At 43.4% G+C, this 6,000-nt stretch overlaps 1 protein-coding gene across 1 annotated transcript in view; it reads right to left on the bottom strand.

Annotated features, from left to right (window-relative positions):
• Window positions 1-6,000, bottom strand: part of LOC137326807 (heme transporter FLVCR2-like) — a 172,940-nt gene that overhangs the window by 166,194 nt on the left and 746 nt on the right. The gene's annotated exons all lie outside the window — the stretch shown is intronic.

A 6,000-nucleotide genomic window follows, 5' to 3' on the forward strand; every position in this document is an offset into this window, starting at 1 on the left:
GGGGGTTTATGTAGAAATTACCAGGGCGGCCTCAGTTACATGGGGGTTTTTGTATCAAACTCATCTGAAAACAAAAGGGAGACAAGAACAAGAATGAAAAAAACTCTTGTGCTGTTGATGAGCTAAGTAGGCAGGTAGTAGGAGGCTTGGCCAGCATTAAATTAAACTAAGGCAGTGGGAGGGAAGAGGGAAAGAGAATGGCAGGGCGAGGTCTAGACCATGCATACAAACAAACAGAACGATGGAAGTGATCAGGACTGGGCCAAGAATGCAGCACCACAAGGAGTATCACATAACTCGACCAACCAGATAGCGAGGGCCAAGGGCCAAAATTAGATGCATGTCAGAGGCAATTGAAATAAAGTGTTTGAACTCGAGGCAGTGGCAGCAATAATACAGTTAAAGATCATTAAAGTAAATTTTAATTGCAGAATTAAAAACTGAGGATTTTTCCAGGTTCTATTTTTAGAATCAAAAACAGAGAGAAAGTTGGGGTTGGGGGGGGGGAAGAACTTGACCTCCTGAAATATTTAGAGGTCAATTTTTATTTGGAACATGCTAAAACTCCAGGAAACGTGCCCTCAGGTTGGCCCAAAAGGCAGCATAACTTTTTTTTTGAATAGACATTTTTGGGATGCAGCGGACTTCTTGCCAGATAAATGCAGCTTTAATGCTGGCAGATTCCGGAAAATCCAAATTTGCCAATGTTCCAGCTCAAAGTCCGACCAAAAACAACCACCATCATAATAAAACCTCAGATGTCGGGAGTAGCTTCATTGCTGCAATTTTAATGCAATAAAATAAATTTGAATTACTTTTCCTCACTTCCCCCTACACTTTAGGGAGATGACATATTCTATACTTTTAAATGCCTTTCTCTCTCCCTCTCTTTAGCCAGGTTTCTCCCCACCCAGCAGGGAGACAGTTCCACATATTCTTGTTCCACTCTGGAATCTCCCAAAGTGATAAATCATTCAGCTGCAAACGTAGATGGTGAGAGCGGTCAGGAAAAAAATCAACTTTGAGGGAAGGAGAAAAGAGAAAGAGGGGAGGAGGCAGAGGGGAGGAGGCGAGCAAAGCTTCATTTGTTGCTCGCCCAATATCTGTGTACACAATGCCATTAAAGGCCACTGGACCTCCCTAACCTAGGAACACCAATGCCAATTGTACTAACCTCTATAGGAACACAGGAACAGGAGTAGGCCATTCAGCCCCTCGTGCCTGCTCCGCCATGAGAAGATCATGGCTGATCTGTGATCTAACTCCATACACCTGCCTTTGGCCCATATTCCTTAATACCTTTGGTTGCCAAAAAGCTATCTGTCTCAGATTTAAATTTAGCAATTGAGCTAGTATCAATTGCTGTTTGCGGAAGAGTTCCAAACTTCTACCACCCTTTGTGTGCAGAAATGTTTTCTAATCTCACTCCTGAAAGGTCTGGCTCTAATTTTTAGACTGTGCCCCCTACTCCTAAAATCCCCAATCAGCGGAAATAGTTTCTCTCTACCCACCCTATCTGTCCCCCCTAATATCTTATAAACTTCGATCAGATCACCCCTTAACCTTCGAAACTCCAGAGAATACAACCCCAATTTGTGTAATCTCTCCTCGTAACTTAACCCTTGAAGTCCGGGTATCATTCTAGTAAACCCACGCTGCACTCCCTCCAAGGCCAATGTGTCCTTCCGAAGGTGCGGTGCCCAGAACTGCTCACAGTACTCCAGGTGCGGTCTAACCAGGGTTTTGTGTAGCTGCAGCATAACTTCTGCCCCCTTGTACTCTAGTCCTCTAGATATAAAGGCCAGCATTCCATTAGCCTTATTGATTATTTTCTGCACCTGTTCATGACACTTCAATGATCTATGTACCCGAACCCCTAAGTCCCTTTGGACATCCACTGTTTTTAACTTTTTACCATTTAGAAAGTACCCTGTTCTATCCTTTTTTGATCCAAAGTAGATGACCTCACATTTGTCTACATTGAATTCCATTTGCCACAGTTTTGCCCATTCACCTAATCTATCAATATCCCTTTGTAATTTTATGTTTTCATCTACACTGCTTACAATGCCACCAATCTTTGTGCCATTGGCAAACTTAGATATGAGACTTTCTATGCCTTCATCTAAGTCATTAATAAATATTGTGAATAATTGAGGGCCCAAGACAGATCCCTGCGGGACTCCACTAGTCACATCCTGCCAATGTGAGTACCTTCCCATTATCCCTACTCTCTGTCGCCTTTCGCTCAGCCAACTTCCTAACCAAGTCCGTACTTGTCCCTCGATTCCATGGGCTTCTATCTTAGCTAACAGTCTCTTATGTGGGACCTTATCAAATGCCTTCTGGAAGTCCATATAAATAACATCCATTGACATTCCCCTGTCCACTACTTTAGTCACCTCTTCAAAAAATTCAATCAGGTTTGTCAGGCACGACCTACCTTTCACAAATCCATGCTGGCTCTCTCTGATTAACTGAAAATTCTCGGTGTTCAGTCACCCTAGTCTTAATTATAGACTCCAGCATTTTCCCCACAACAGATGTTAGGCTAACTCTCTGATGTCCAAATGCCATTTACTGAAATCAACACAGGCCAAGGATTGAAGCTAGAACTTTTCTAAGCTGTATGCTTCAGGTATGCCAGCATCATGACCAATGACATGTACTTAGAGTGTCTTTAATGCAGGCACTTCACAGAGGCATGAGGAAAACAGACACCAACAAGGTGAGACTAGGAATTAGGAAGGATGACTAAGAGGTGGATTTTAAGGAGAGTCTCAAGAAGGAGAGGGAAGTGGATTAGGGAGGGAATTCCAGAGTGAGACCTAGGCAGCTGAAGGCAGAGGTGCTATGGGGGGGGGGTGGTGGTGGTGAAGGTGGGAGTGATCCACAAGGTAGGACTCAGACAGTTTGGCGGGCTCTAGAAGGTTACAGAGATAGAGAGGAGCAAGGCCATGCAGGAATTTAACAATAAAGGTCAAAAATGTCAAATTTGAGGAGTTGAGGGATATAGAGTGGTCAGCGAGGACAGGGGTGGTGACAAGCAGGACTTGATGCAGGATACAATACCACCAGCAGAGTTTTGGATTAGCTGAAAACAATAGCTTCAGTCTTCCCAACATTTAATTGAAGGAAATACTCATTGGAGTTCAGAAGAATGAGAGGCGATCTTATTGAAACATATAAGATTGTGAAGGGGCTTGATCGGGTGGATGCGGTAAGGATGTTCCCAAGGATGGGTGAAACTAGAACTAGGGGGCATAATCTTAGAATAAGGGGCTGCTCTTTCAAAACTGAGATGAGGAGAAACTTCTTCACTCAGAGGGTGGTGGGTCTGTGGAATTTGCTGCCCCAGGAAGCTGTGGAAGCTACATCATTAGATAAATTTAAAACAGAAATAGACAGTTTCCTAGAAGTAAAGGGAATTAGGGGTTACGGGGAGCGGGCAGGAAATTGGACATGAATTTAGATTTGAGGTTAGGATCAGATCAGCCATGATCTTATTGAATGGCGGAGCAGGCTCGAGGGGCCGATTGGCCTACTCCTGCTCCTATTTCTTATGTTCTTATGAAATTGTGGATCATCCAGGAATGGATGTTGGATAAGCAGCCTGACAATAGAAGCAGTTGGGGATTGGTGGGGTGGGGGGGGCACAGCTGGGGGTCGTCAGCATACACAGGGAACCTGACCCCGTGTCTTTGGACGATGTCGCCGAGGGGCAGCATGTAGATGAGGAGAGGATCGAGGATAGATCCTCGGGGACCAGAGGAAACAGTGCAGGGGTGGGAAGAGGGGCAATTGCTGGAGATGCTCTGGGTACGATTGGATACAAGTGGAAGAAAGTGAGGGCAATTCTACTGAACTGGACAACAATCGAGGTGTTGAAGGATGATATTGTGGTTGATTGTGTCAAAGGTTGCAGAGAAGTCGAGTTGGATACGGGCAGCATCAAGAGTAATATATAGTCAGAATAGTGGAATACAAAGCACAGGAATAATGCTGAGCTCGATAATTAACTGATCAGACCGTATTTACTGTGTTCAGTTTTAGTTAGGGTGCAGAGGAGATTTACCAGAATGGTTCCAGGGATGAGGGACTTCAGTTATGTGGAGAGACTGGAGAAGCTGGGATTGTTCTCCTTAGAGCAGAGAAGGTTAAGGGGAGAATTAATAAAGATGTTCAAAATATGAGGGGTTTTGATAGAGTAAATAGGGAGAAACTGTTTCCACAAAGTGTCGGCACAGGCACGATGGGCCGAATGGCCTTTGCTGAAAGATCCTATGATCTATGAAAGGTTAGAGAAGCGGAGGTGAATCAAGAAAGCAATAGTGGGAAACCTCAAAGTATGAGAGATTAAATGGGTTAGGTAAAGAAAACCTAGTTTGAAACATTGTAGAAACTAGGAATAGAGGGCAGAAAACTGGAAATTACTGAGCAGTAAATTTAGAACAATAAAAAGGAATAATCTATCAATCAATCAAGGCTATGGAAGCAAAAACACTGGATGCCATGGCAGGATTCAAACACTAGAGCAACAAGCTTTGATGGTCCAAATGTCTTTATTCATCCCCAACTTTTCTAACTGCTGAAACTTTGCAAAATGTTCTAAATGCAGTCTTCCTGTGATTGTGGTTAAAATGACCAGTTTTGACTTTTAATCAAATGCTTTCTCCCCTAAAAGGCTGTGGAGGTTGGATCAACTGAAATGTTTAAGACTGAGATCACTTGAGTTTTGTTGTTAGGTGCTGCAGTGGAATGTCAGACTAGCTCATGAGCTTTAATCAAAAGCAAAATACTGCAGATGCTGGAAATCTGAAATAAAGCAGTTCTGACAAAAGGTCTTTGACCTGAAACGTTAACTGATTCTTTCTCCACAGATGCTGCCTGACTCGCTGAGTTTCTCCAGCATTTTCTGTTGTTATTTATGAGCTTTAATGCCCAGCTGTGACTCAAAATCAGAATGCTACCAGTTGACCAAAGCAAAATTAACTCCTCCGATACTGCATTACTGAAAAATAACCCTGCAAAGCCGAACAGAATACAGAAATGAGTGAAAAGTAACTTTTTTAAAATTACTTGTTCTCAGGACATGGCAAACACACTGGCAAGGCTGCATTTATTCCCCATCCTTAACATTCAAGCTATATTGGAATGAACAATACTCAGTGATGAATGCTTGTGATAACCTACAGGAAATGTAGTAGAAAAAAATATTGGAGTGTTGAAAAATCAGGGGATGAATAACCTTTCCTCTTTCTTCACTTTTCACAGCCGGTTATTGCATATTCTCTCTAAATATTTTGGTACGATCCTGATCACTGAATTATTTTAAACTGCAGAAGGTATAGAGGTTACAACTCCTACTGACACTACATGAGATCATTAAGGGCTAAAATGTGACAGATTTGCAGGGTTCGAGCACTCTTGCTTCTCTGCAAGCAACAGTTGGTTGGTTTGTAACAATTTAATGTAGATCCAATATAAAAAAAAAAGTTCAGCATTTTGTGTACCTCCAAACCATGCATCACAATGCCCAGAACCCCCCCTACTTCCAGATCCCCATCAATGGTACTGGAAACAGCCACACCGAGCAAGGGAGGTGGGGGGAGAGAGACACACACACAGGGACAGGGCGAGAGAGAGAGAGAAAGAAAGAGAGAGACACACACAGACACAGGGAGAGAGAGAGACACACACACAGTGTTGTCGAATTGTGTTTTCCCAGTTTATGAAGGAGCAGTTGCCCTCTGTTTAGAAGCTCTCCTTTCATCTCAGCATAACTGAGTATTGGGAACTCCCGGGAGGATCTGTGGTTTGAAATGCCGATGTGGTGGTCACTTTGTGCGATATTATTACTGAGGGAGAATGACTAACCCGCACCCCCCTGAGCACCCCCGCACCTGGGGTGAGAGAAAGGACTGTCATTAATGCAACTTCTTTCACCACCTCCGGACCTCCCAAAGTGCTTCACAGACAATTAAATACTTGTGAACCTTA

Source organism: Heptranchias perlo, chromosome 10, assembly GCF_035084215.1.
Source record: "Heptranchias perlo isolate sHepPer1 chromosome 10, sHepPer1.hap1, whole genome shotgun sequence".
NCBI lineage: Eukaryota > Metazoa > Chordata > Chondrichthyes > Hexanchiformes > Hexanchidae > Heptranchias > Heptranchias perlo.